The 12,010-nt window shown below is 31.8% G+C and overlaps 1 long non-coding RNA gene across 1 annotated transcript; it reads right to left on the minus strand.

The window, feature by feature from the left end:
• Positions 1–993: 993 nt before the first annotated feature.
• Positions 994–9,558, minus strand: LOC127841728 (uncharacterized). The gene is made up of 2 exons (XR_008031291.1): positions 8,829–9,558; positions 994–4,887 (listed from the first exon to the last, which is right to left on the minus strand). It is a non-coding gene; the product is annotated as an uncharacterized LOC127841728 (long non-coding RNA).
• Between the last annotated feature and the right edge of the window lie 2,452 nt (positions 9,559–12,010).

The raw sequence follows: 12,010 nt of genomic DNA on the forward strand, positions 1-12,010 counted from the left end.
TCTGCAGCATGTGTCTATTGTTAGATTTTGTTGGGTATCCGTTTTATATTAATTAAAATGTATTCAAATGCCATTTCTTTTACTGGTTGTGGGCATTTATTCAAGTTGCGTTTGATGAATCCCAGAGTTTGTGAAGCTTTCTTGGTTGCGTTATCGATACGAGTGTTTAATTTCAGATTATCACAAAGATCGATTCCTAAGTAAGGGTGATGTTAAAGATTTTCGAGGGTTTCGTTATTCATAGTATAGTTGTAGTCTTTTCTTAGTGGAGTTGGAGATATTCATGATGGCGCATTTTTTAACATTAAACTCCATCTGCCAAGATTTGCTCCAATATAGGTTTATATTTTCCATATTGACAACGAGTTTCATGTAAACCTGATGAATATTATTTTGTGTATGTTCCTCTTGTGTATAATTTTTTACCCTGTTAATCACTTGTATTAAATATTAATACTATCTGATACAGAGAGGTTTGTTGTAAATAACTTTCAAATAATCAGAACCGTATATAGTGATATTTATCTTAATTATTAAATAAAGGCTGGTTTTTTCGTTATTTTATTATTTAAATATATAAATTTGTATTGCAATTATGGTGTGTAGTTAATTTTAAACTTCTAAGTTGAATAACTGTGCTAAATTTCCTTGTACATGATTCTAAGATCTGTTTACATCTTACTTATAGGTCAACCCTCAGCAGATTGACCAGCTGTTTTCAGGCATATATACAGCTGTAGGTCATGATCTTACTAATTTTTCCACTCACTTCAACACTCCAGTCCTTGTAAACATTATCTACGATGGTGGAAAGTGTACGCAGTAATTTTAAATTGCTGGAATAGGTAAAAGTGAAGTATTCTAGTAAGAATATATTAATTTATTTAAATTGTTGTGTTTAGGGTATACAAAAGAAATTAAATCTCAGGAGCAATTTTTCTCTACAGAGGGAGTATGTAACAGGGTATTCACAAACACTCATCCTTAATCAAATCACATCAAAACGAATTTATTGTCAGTATGAAATAACATGTATATAACATACGCTATGTATAGCTGTTTACCAAACTAACAAGCAGTAGCAAATTGCAACACATTAATAATACATGGCATACATAAGAAATAGTTATTCTAATAAAGCACAATAAAAACACAATTAAAGCAGTATTCCTATAGGACATTATTCAAATGTAAGCAGAAATATAATATCAGTACTATACATTCAAAATTAAGAGCTGTTTAAAAGATTCTTGATGTTGACACAAGGAAGGGGCCTAAGGTACCATAAAAAGAAATGGTGTAAAATGCTTACAGAGAAAATAGAACACAATAGTGCCACAAAATAAAAAGGGCTTAAAGGAAATTATCACCTCAAACCAGATTTGAAGGAAAAATATCAGCAAATTTCACATAATATAAGCAACACAATACAACACTGATGAATAAAAAATAAAATATAATTATAAAAGCAAAATAATACAATACTAATGCTGAAATGATTATCCCGCATGTGTAACTAGCACTATTTCAGAGCTTCAAAGGCAAATGATGAGCAAAGAAGCATTGATTAATGCTACATACATACAGTACTACAAGTTCTTCAACAAGATATCAAATGAAATGAACGAAATAAGACAACAACAGCAAACTGTTGTAGTGTCACTAGTATTATATATACATACTGTTAAGCTCAAGAAAGCAAAAGCAAAAAAAGCATCAGAATGCAAACCTAATAAAGCAAATGAAAAAAATCAAGATGCAAATTTCTCAGAGAAAGCAAAAAGCAAAAAGGCAACACAATGAAAACAAAACAAAACACCAGTTTTATAAATAATTATAACTACTTATCCAATCAAGAGGGATTCAGTGTGATAAATGAGTGAGCTACCGTATATTAATAATGGAGAAAGCTTTTTAGGTGAGCTGATTTCAGATACATATTTATGGTTTTATATATCTGAAACATTTGATTCATTTCGTTACTAAACCTTGCAAGAGGTACAAGCATTTTTCATTTGCTTAAACCTACTATCTTTAGTTTCTTTCTTCATATGGTTACTGGTGAGTCATTTTATTATTTTTAGTGTATTTACTTGTATACTTGTTAAAATTGTAATCATTATATTATTTGAATGATATTGTATTTATCAATTATCTGATTTATAATTTATGATAATACTTATAATACTTTATGTTATTTTGTTTCATACCATTATCAATTATATAATTAAAACTAGGCGTAAGCATTCTTGAGTTATCATCCGGAAACCATTTTACTGTTTCGAGTCACTGTGACCTTGACCTTTGACCTAGTGACCTGAAAATCGAAAGGGTCATTTGCCAGTCATGATCAATGTACATATGAAGTTTCATGATCCTAGGCGTAAGCATTCTTGAGTTATCATCCGGAAACCATTTTACTATTTCGAGTCACTGTGCCCATGACCTTTGACCTAGTGACCTGAAAATCAATATGGGTCATCTGCCAGTCATGATCAATGTTCCTATGAAGTTTCATGATCCTAGGCCTAAGCGCTCTCATCCGGAAACCATCTGGTGGACGAACCGACATGTGCAAAACAATATACCCCCTCTTCTTCAAAGGGGGGCTTAATAAAAGTTGGCAACTATAACCCCTTGTGTCAATACACAAACCCCGCTACATAACCAAACTGAAATACCTGTGTATTTAACTTAACAGTTATAAAACACAATTTTTCAAAAGTGTATATTTTACATGAAAAATAAATAAAAAATGCTTAGAATATCAAAACACATTCTTTCTAAAATTTAAAACAGTAACATTACATCATTATTTCATCATTTAGTAGTAAGTCTGCACATTGGCCTTTAACCAAAAAACAACACATTGCCATGGTAATTATGGCAGTACTTATTATTTTCACTAGTTTGTATGTTTCAAGTCAAACCGGAGTATGTACTGAGAAAAATTATAAAAGTTGTTAAAGATAAAAAAAATGGATCAATAATGTTTTTTTAAATAGTTCCCAGAGGGCCTGTGTAGTTCAAACAAATACCATACAATATTCAGATGCAACCTCAATTGCAGGCTCTTTATCTTTGTTGTTTGGGTCTAGGATAATAATAATTTTTATAACATGCATATAAGGAAAACGCCATGGTCCCCAGTGTATAACTAGACACAAATTGAAAATCAAATCTTGGTTGAACCCTCAACAGGGATAGAACCACTGACAACTGGAGTACTGGAGTAAAAGTCTACTGCTTTGACCACTCGGTCATTTGTGGTCATACAATGTGGAAGGTATTTTATACTTAATATAAGCAATTCTCGTAGTTTCACAAAATATAACAACGACAACAGAACTTTCCATATTATTCAATCGTTTTGCATTGCAACGATTTATAATTTTATAAACCACTATAGTGGTGGGGGACATAAAAATATGAAACAATTTTGACAATTTACCAAAACTTAAAAAGGCCCCTTTAATAAAAAGCAAAAAGGTGTGGCTTATTTTCATCCCAGGGACATTATATGATCAATCAAAAATATTTTGACAATGTACAGAATGAATCCGAATTCGGTCAGTATCAACAAGGCTTGCTAAACGCTTGAAAATGTCCGGATTGGATCCAATTTTGTTAAGTATCAATAGTGCAGGCTAGACTCTTGAAATTGTATAGAATGGATCCAATTTTGGCAAGTAACAATAGTTCTGGGTACACTCTTGAAAATGTCCAGAATGGATCCAATTTTTGTAAGTATCAATAGATCTGGCTTCACTCTTGAAATTGTCCAGAATGGATCCAATTTTGGTATCAATAGAGCTGGCTATACTCTTGAAATTGTCCAAAATGGATCCAATTTTGGTAAGTATCAAGAGAGCTGGCTTGACTCTTGAAATTGTCTAGATTGGATCCATTTTCGGTAAGTATCAATAGAGCTTGCTAGACTCTTGAAATTGTCCAGAATGGATCCAATTTTGGTAAGTATCAATAGAGCTGGCTAGACTCTTGAATTTGTATAGAATAGATCAAATTTTGGTAAGTATCAAGAGAGCTGGCTAGAGTCTTGAAGTTGTCAAGAATGGATCCAATTTTGGTGAGTACCAATACAGCTGGCTTGACTCTTCAAATTGTCCCGAATAGATCAAATTTTGGTAAGAATCAATAGAGCTAGCTAGAGTCTTGAAAGTGTCCACAATGGATCCAATTTTAGTAAGTAACAATAGAGCTGGCTTCACTCTTGAAAATGTCCAGAATGGATCAAAATTCGGTCAATTTCAACAGGACTGGATACACTCTTGCAAATGTCCAGAATGGATTGAGTTTTGGTCAATATCAATAGAGCTGGCTACACACTTGAAATTCTCCTGAATGGATCCAATTTTGGTTAGTATCAATAGAGCTGGCTAGACTCTTACAATTTCCAGAATGGATCCAATTTTTAAGCATCAATAGAGCTGGCTAGACTCTTGAAGATGTCCAGAATGGATCCAATTTTGATAAGTATCAATAGATAATTTTATGGTCATTAGTTATTGTTTCTCTCCTTCACTTGCTAATGCTCATGTGCTATTAGCTACAAGCATGTGAATTAATATTGCATGTTTGACTTCTTGTTCCTGATGTTGTTGAGGCATGGTCAAGGTCCTACTTCTTGTATGTTTAAATTTCTATTTGAAGTTTATTTGCTGTATATTTTAAACTTTCAATCACAATAGTAGATTTTTCTCTTTATCCGTCCATGGTCTGTTGGCGATATTTTATACGCATGTCCACTCTTTGATTTCTACATTCAAGCCTCTGTGTCCACACAAACTTAAAGAAATTGTTCTAATTACTGTCCCCCTGGGCAATATTGGATGTAAACCTTCTGGCATGACCGCCTTCCTCAACAATCTGCAAATTAAAACCAGAAAATCCATTACTAAGTTGCATCACTTTAAATAACAAACAAACAAAGGGGCTCTTTAACATGCATGGTGTCACATGAATAAAATACAATGGAAAGGTTAAATCTGTTCAAACCTGTTCAACATACATTAAAGTGTGGAGCAATTTTGAAGGATATTTTAATTAAACATGATACTGCTTATTAATCTACATCTCTTGGCCTTGTGGTTTCATTGAAAATGTTTTCAATTGTCACTGTTTGTTTATTTTGGTTAAAAACTAAACAATTGGCTGCTAATTAAGATTTCTGAGCACCAACGTTGTTTCAGGTCAGATAATACATGTATATGATTAAAATAACATTTACAGACACCACAGTGGATAACAAGATGATGTTTTAAGCTAAATATATAAGCTATAAGTCGCATTGTTTCAGAGACGATTTTTTGCTGTTATCACTCTGGTTGACTTGCTATCATAACTTATGAATGATATGCAATGCTTTCTCTTTGAAAAAAGAACAGTTCAACACCTGAGCACAGAACATTCCATGAAAGTTTTATCATGGATCTCTTAGTGTTTCAGAAGAAAATGATATCAGTTATTTCAGTTAAAGATGTTAACACACCACCACAGAAAATTACCATTCACAATATCTCATAATGGATCATGAACAGTATTTCTTAAACTACTCCAGATGATGATTAATCTATTTATCAAGAATAATGTACAAGTCATTAATTGCAATTAACTTATCTATGCAGTCTCTTGTCTTTTTTTACTTATTTTCAAATTCATAAATTAATGTTAGATTACTAAAAGTTATAATAAATGATATGCACATGCTGCCTATCACAACAATTCATATATTTGATTATTTTATTAAATTTCAGTACATCTGAGTTCCACTCTGAGTTCCACTCTGAGTTCCACAGGTGGTTTTAATTTAGTGTTTGTTTTTATCAGAGTTCATGAATCTGCAGTAACAGTATTATAAACCGAATAGATCAATTCAATACAGGGAAAATACTTGTAGATTTAAGGCTAGTAGACCTACTGTCAATGTATACATTTTAGGCCAAATTAACTATGATACCTTATCTGATAACAGTTCATATTAATCTATTTTTTTAACTCTAAATTACCAAATTTTTGGTTTTAACAACACATCTTCCACAACGTCACAGGAATATTGACTGAAAGCGGTCACCAAGATACTGTTTTTTTCTTATCACCCTATATACTGAAGTATGATTTCATTTAAAGCCACACACCTTGAAATTAAGCACATGTTTATCAATACATATAGATGCAATTTGAAAGTGTGCAAAATTGTCCTTCAATTTATAGCCTAGTTAGCAAGTAAATTTTTATTCTGTTTAATTTTAAAACCGAAAGTAGAATTTCTTTACGTGTACGTCCGTTTCGTCAAACACGATTATTTTTAAGTTTTAAAGCGCAAAAAAGACGGATTTCTACTTTGTAACCAATAGATATATTCTTATTGAGATAGATAAAATTAAATCTATAGCCTAGTTAACAAGTAATTTATTATTTTTCAACCGGTACCGCTTTTAAAACCGAAAGTAGGATTTCTAGACGTATACGTCCATTTTCGACAAATAGATTATTGTTAAGTTTCAAAGCGCAAAAGAGACGGATTTCTACCTTGTTACCACCAGATATATTCTAATTGGCATAGATAAAATATGTTTCTTATTTATACTTAAATTTACTATGCCATGTATTTCATTTCAAGATGTGTGGCTTTAAAGCCCCACACCTTGAAATGAAATACATGTTAATCAATACATATAGATGCAATTTTAAAGTGTGCAAAATTGTCATTAAATCTATAGCCTAGTTAGCAAGTAATTTATTAATTTTCAAACGATACTGCTTTTAAAACAGAAAGTAGGATTTCTATAGACCAGTTCACGTGTGACGTCACCCGCACCTGCGTGTTTACATCCGGACTACATTGGTAGGCAAAAGAAAGACACAATCAATGGGAAGAAATAGAGCGTGATCGTTCATATTTAAACGATTTTATTTAGATTTTATTTTTGAACATGCCAACAAGTTGTTCTACTTTACTGAAACACAGATTGAAAACAAGCAATAAATAGATCAATTCCAAATAAACAACATATAAAAATTAACTTAAATGGTATTTGTCTGGGAAAACTAACACGTTGACACATTAAATAAACATTTAATTAAATTAAATGCAATATTTTTTATTTCATTGTTTGCATCAATCTTAAAATCGTGTAAGCCTTTGTATTACTGTGTTTAAGTTCTGCATAAACCGATTATCGCGTTTTGATCAAATATTGTCCAGACTTCACAAACAACATGGTGTAAACCACACTGGGTGGCAGATGACAGTCTGGGCATTCAACACAATTGAGTATACCACCATGTCTTCTCTTTCTGGTAGTATTAAGCAGTCATTTGGTTAAATAATTTACCGCTGAAATACTTAACAGTTTCTTAAATTAGATATGTTACATATTGTACAAATTAAAAGTCATGTCCATTATGGATTATCAGAAATTGTAAACCGTAAAGATATTAGCCTGTTTCATTTATAAAAAATAAAGTATTCAATAAGTATATAATTTACGTAGAAAACATTTAACGTATTTAGCGGGTATCGGTTAATTAAAACCACGTCATTCTGAATGATTCTTTATGATGATTTAATGTTACACCAATGCACGAACGACATCATAAAAACAAGAAATTACGCTTAACACCAAAGGGGATAAATAATGTTTTCAAAAAATAATAATAAAACAATATGTATATAGATATATGTGTGTTAAAATGTTAAATATGTGTCACGCATACTACTAGTAACAAGTTTTCAATATACATGAATACACAGTTCAATTCGCATCATGTAAAGTTGTGTTTTTCAGCTGTATGTTAATTTTCCTCAATAGTGTCATTCTCTGTACAAAACCCATCAAAATTAAAATTACATGTAAATACCGTCATGCACTTCGCTATAATAGGGCTTTGAAGTACATAATTTTCAATGCACCCCTTACACTTTCTATCACTCATTTTTATCACACTAGCGTACTCATGCCATTGATAATTATTATTTTATAATTAGATGTATCATTATTGTAATTTATTGAAGCTTTTATGCAAAAAATAATACGGCTAATGCATGATAGAGCTCTTTGTTGTGTCAAATTGTCGGTCTTTCAGTCTTCAGACAATCTTTACTTTGATACTTATGAAGCATTGTTTTAAGATGCAAATAATTGTATTAATAAATTCTTTTTGCATTAAATATTATATTTTTGAAATATTATTTAGGTGTTGTTTTTTCGGAGCTTCTTTTCGATTTATTTACTAAACAAGTGTCGTTATCCATATGTTTTGAGCTACTATAACCCATGCTTTTGCCTATCAGTGCATTGCGCATGTGCGAAAATCAAAACAATAACAATGAACTGCTCTATATGTAATTTGTATACGTCCATTTTGACAAATGCGATTATTTTGAAGTTTTTAACCACAAAAAATATGGATTTCTACCTTGTAACCACCATATATATTCTAATTTGCATAGATAAAATATCTTTCTTATTTATAATTAAATTTACTATGTCAAATAAGTTGTGTGGCTATAAGTAATTAACTGCAGACTCAGTCACTCTGTTTTTGTAATTTATATTCACAAATGCCAAAATGGGGGTACGCGTGTGACCGTGCAAAACATAGCTTTACCTTTTAACATACATGCCTTCAGCAAAGAACTTTGACCACAAGGCACCCCTGTGCCTTAATCTTTAATTTATTACATTCTATAACCAATTTGTGCTGCTTTGATTCATCAATATTATGTATTTAATTTTAAAATGACATGAAAACATTTAAATACAAAGATTCATCAGCTTTTAAACGACTTTTTATATTTAGCCTACCTGAATTTTCGCAACAGTTTTTAGTTCCAATTCAATTGACGACAATTCGCTTCACTCTTATCATTTTATTTAATATTTGGCCCATTCTGGACCGTCGAGAAAAATTCGTTCCCTTCAGCATTCTTTGACAGACTTGACAGCATTGTGTCACACCGGTCTTACTGACCTGTGTGAATGCGCGCTAAGGATTGTGGGAAACGGACTTTTTTCCATCATGGCGTTGGTAAACATAATAAACACGGAAGTGAAAAATGGTAATTAATTATTATCAAAAACAGGCCCCATCAAACCGGGCCTGCTGTAATATATACATGGATGCAGTTTGTGTTTCAAAAGGAGCCACTTTTTATGTCAGTCTATTGTTTGTAAGAATCACTAAACACGTAACTTAGACTAACTAAACACGTTGCAAGACTGTATCTTCGAAATAGTAAATAAATCAATATCATAAATAAATATTTATAATTAAATACCTGCTAAAATTTGAGAACGTAAACAATTTAAAATAAACGCTGTGAACATTACAAGGAATCTTACATGTAGGCCTCATGTGTGAGAGGATTAATCAGGGATAAAATAAATGGAGTTCAAAGGATCTAACATTTTGAGGAGGACGTCATGGTATCTTGGACATTTGGCACTTTCATATATTTATTTAGTAGATACTGAAAATGCTGAATGTGCTAATTGCAACATCAAAGACGAGCAGGTGAGATTTTTACAGCTTTATTTTTCTTGACATAATGTATGTTTTCCATTTAATTTATATGGCGCTCTAGTCTTATTTATAAGACGCGCAAAGAATTTAGAGATACTTTTTATATGGGCTAAATTCTTTGCTACAAATATTACCCATATAAAAAGTAGCTTAATTTTTAAGAGCGTCAAAAAATTGGACTAATGGCGCTCAATTTTAGCTCGGCTGTTTTCGGGGAAAACCCTAGGTATTGTCATAGACAGCTCGTCGTCAGACGTCCGCGTCGTGCTAAAACCTTTACATAGGCTCAAAAATCAAAGTGCTTCCACCTAAAACATTGAAACCTCACATGTATATGCACCTTGATGATTTCTACACACCACACCCATTTTGGGGTCACTCGGTCAAAGGTCAAGGTCACTAACCTCTTAAAATTCTTTTAATAAATTTCATTTATTCAAAACTGCACCGCAGCCTAGCTTGGCACCCATAATGTGGTGCATCTTGTTTATATATAATTTTAAAAATTTATTAATAACCAGAATAGTTGATGCATGTATAAATAAAAAGATACAGCCATGAACAGTGTGTTTTAATTTTTAATAAATATGCTTTGATTGCGTATATGCAAAACAATGAAGTCCATATATTGTTAACTGATTTTTAAAATGTTGAATGTCACACATTACGTACCAGTCCGTTTATGTACCGACACTTTATGTACCACTATCTGACACTTTATGTACCATAGTTATAATATAAAGAGATAACTAATTTAATATGAATGTGTGTTATTGATGAAATGTATTTTGTGTGATAGTATTTATGAATTTAGACTTATAGATCTATATTGGCCATAGATTTTATATTTTGTCAGATTGTCTAAGTGTCACTGAGTGTCTTAGTTTAATTTATTAGCCCAAGTACATGTAGTACTTAATAAATGATTTATTAGTCTTACCTGAAATTGAAGTAAATTATAAAAATTCATTTGTCTCTTATCTTATCCTGACTAAGGATTATAAAGTCTAAAATGTTTGTATTATATTGTATAATTGAAATGTGATACTTTGAAGAGAAGAGAGAATGACCTAAATGTTCAAACTGTAAAAAAATCAAATTATTTCCTTCATTAGACTTTAATCATGTTTAGAGAATGACCTTAATTCATAAGGACTGCTATGAATGAATGGAAATAACACCTATATTTTATGTAGGTGGTACGTAAAGTTTCAAAGTGCCGGTAGTACATAAAAGGTCTGGTACATGTACATAAGGTGTTACACCCTAAAATGTTCACGGTATCAGTGTTTCAATAATGTAGTGTTTCTTATTATGTATTGCTTAGGTTGTTTTGTTTCAAATTTCAAATTTGCATTTATTTTAAAGCATTTTCATTCATTTTGTGTATTCCATGTTATTTGTAATAAGGTGAATTATGTTGTACATGGCATCAAATATTAATTCATGGTCGCTATGGTGTAGAGAATGATGTCCGCTGGGCGAGGGTTCGATCAATACTCTGGGAGTTCTCATTATCGTCTCCATGGACAACAAGTTCTGGTGTACCAAGTAGTAGTAGTAGTAGTAGTAGAAGTAGTAGTAGTAGTAGTAGTGGTGGTGGTGGTTGTGGTGGTGGTGGTGGTGGTAGTAGTAGTAGTAGTAGACTAGTAGTAGTAGACTAGTAGTAGTAGAAGTAAGATCAGTAGTAGTAGTCGTAGTTGTTGTTCTTGTTGTAGTAGTAGATAATTAATTAATTAGTAGTAGTAGTAGTAGTAAGAGTTGTAATGGTTGTGTTTGTATTTGTATTGAATTCTGATAATACAACACAATGATGCTGCTGCTAACGATGATGATGATGACTATGATAATGCTGCTGCTGATTGTGATGATGATTATATGATGGGACTTTGGTGTTATAAAATTTGTGAGGTTCAAACACAAAACCTGTTGGATAATAAAACTTCTCATTTTATGACAAAAGAGCTAGATTGTAGAGTAAAAAATAAGTATAAAATTCCCTAATAGGAAAGCTACCATTAAAGGACCAGGACTTGTGGGCTTCAACAAAAGCAATTTATGAAACAGTTATATCTCTTTCAAATGCATTCAATATTGCTGTTCCAATTGATATGCTCAGAAATGCTTCTGGATGGGCATACACCAATAAGTACTTTCCTTCAGTTAATTCTTCTAAAGACACATTAACAACACTGTCGCCCTTAGCAGGAATTCAGGACGCCCGCCCTAAGATGTTCCCTCCCCAGACATTTCCCCCATTTTAGTTTAAGTGCTTACATTACCCCCCCCACCCCACAATAAATTCATAATGGTTTGGTTGAAGTATAATCTTGATTTATTATCAAAATGATTATTTTGCTTATGTAATCTTATGTAATAAACTTTTTATATGAAACAGCTTGTTTGTTGTTTTCTTTAGATTAATCATTAATTATTTTTGTTAAACTGTTTAAGGAGTGCATGT

The sequence above is a fragment of the Dreissena polymorpha genome, chromosome 8 (genome assembly GCF_020536995.1).
Source record: "Dreissena polymorpha isolate Duluth1 chromosome 8, UMN_Dpol_1.0, whole genome shotgun sequence".
In the NCBI taxonomy this organism is placed as follows: domain Eukaryota; kingdom Metazoa; phylum Mollusca; class Bivalvia; order Myida; family Dreissenidae; genus Dreissena; species Dreissena polymorpha.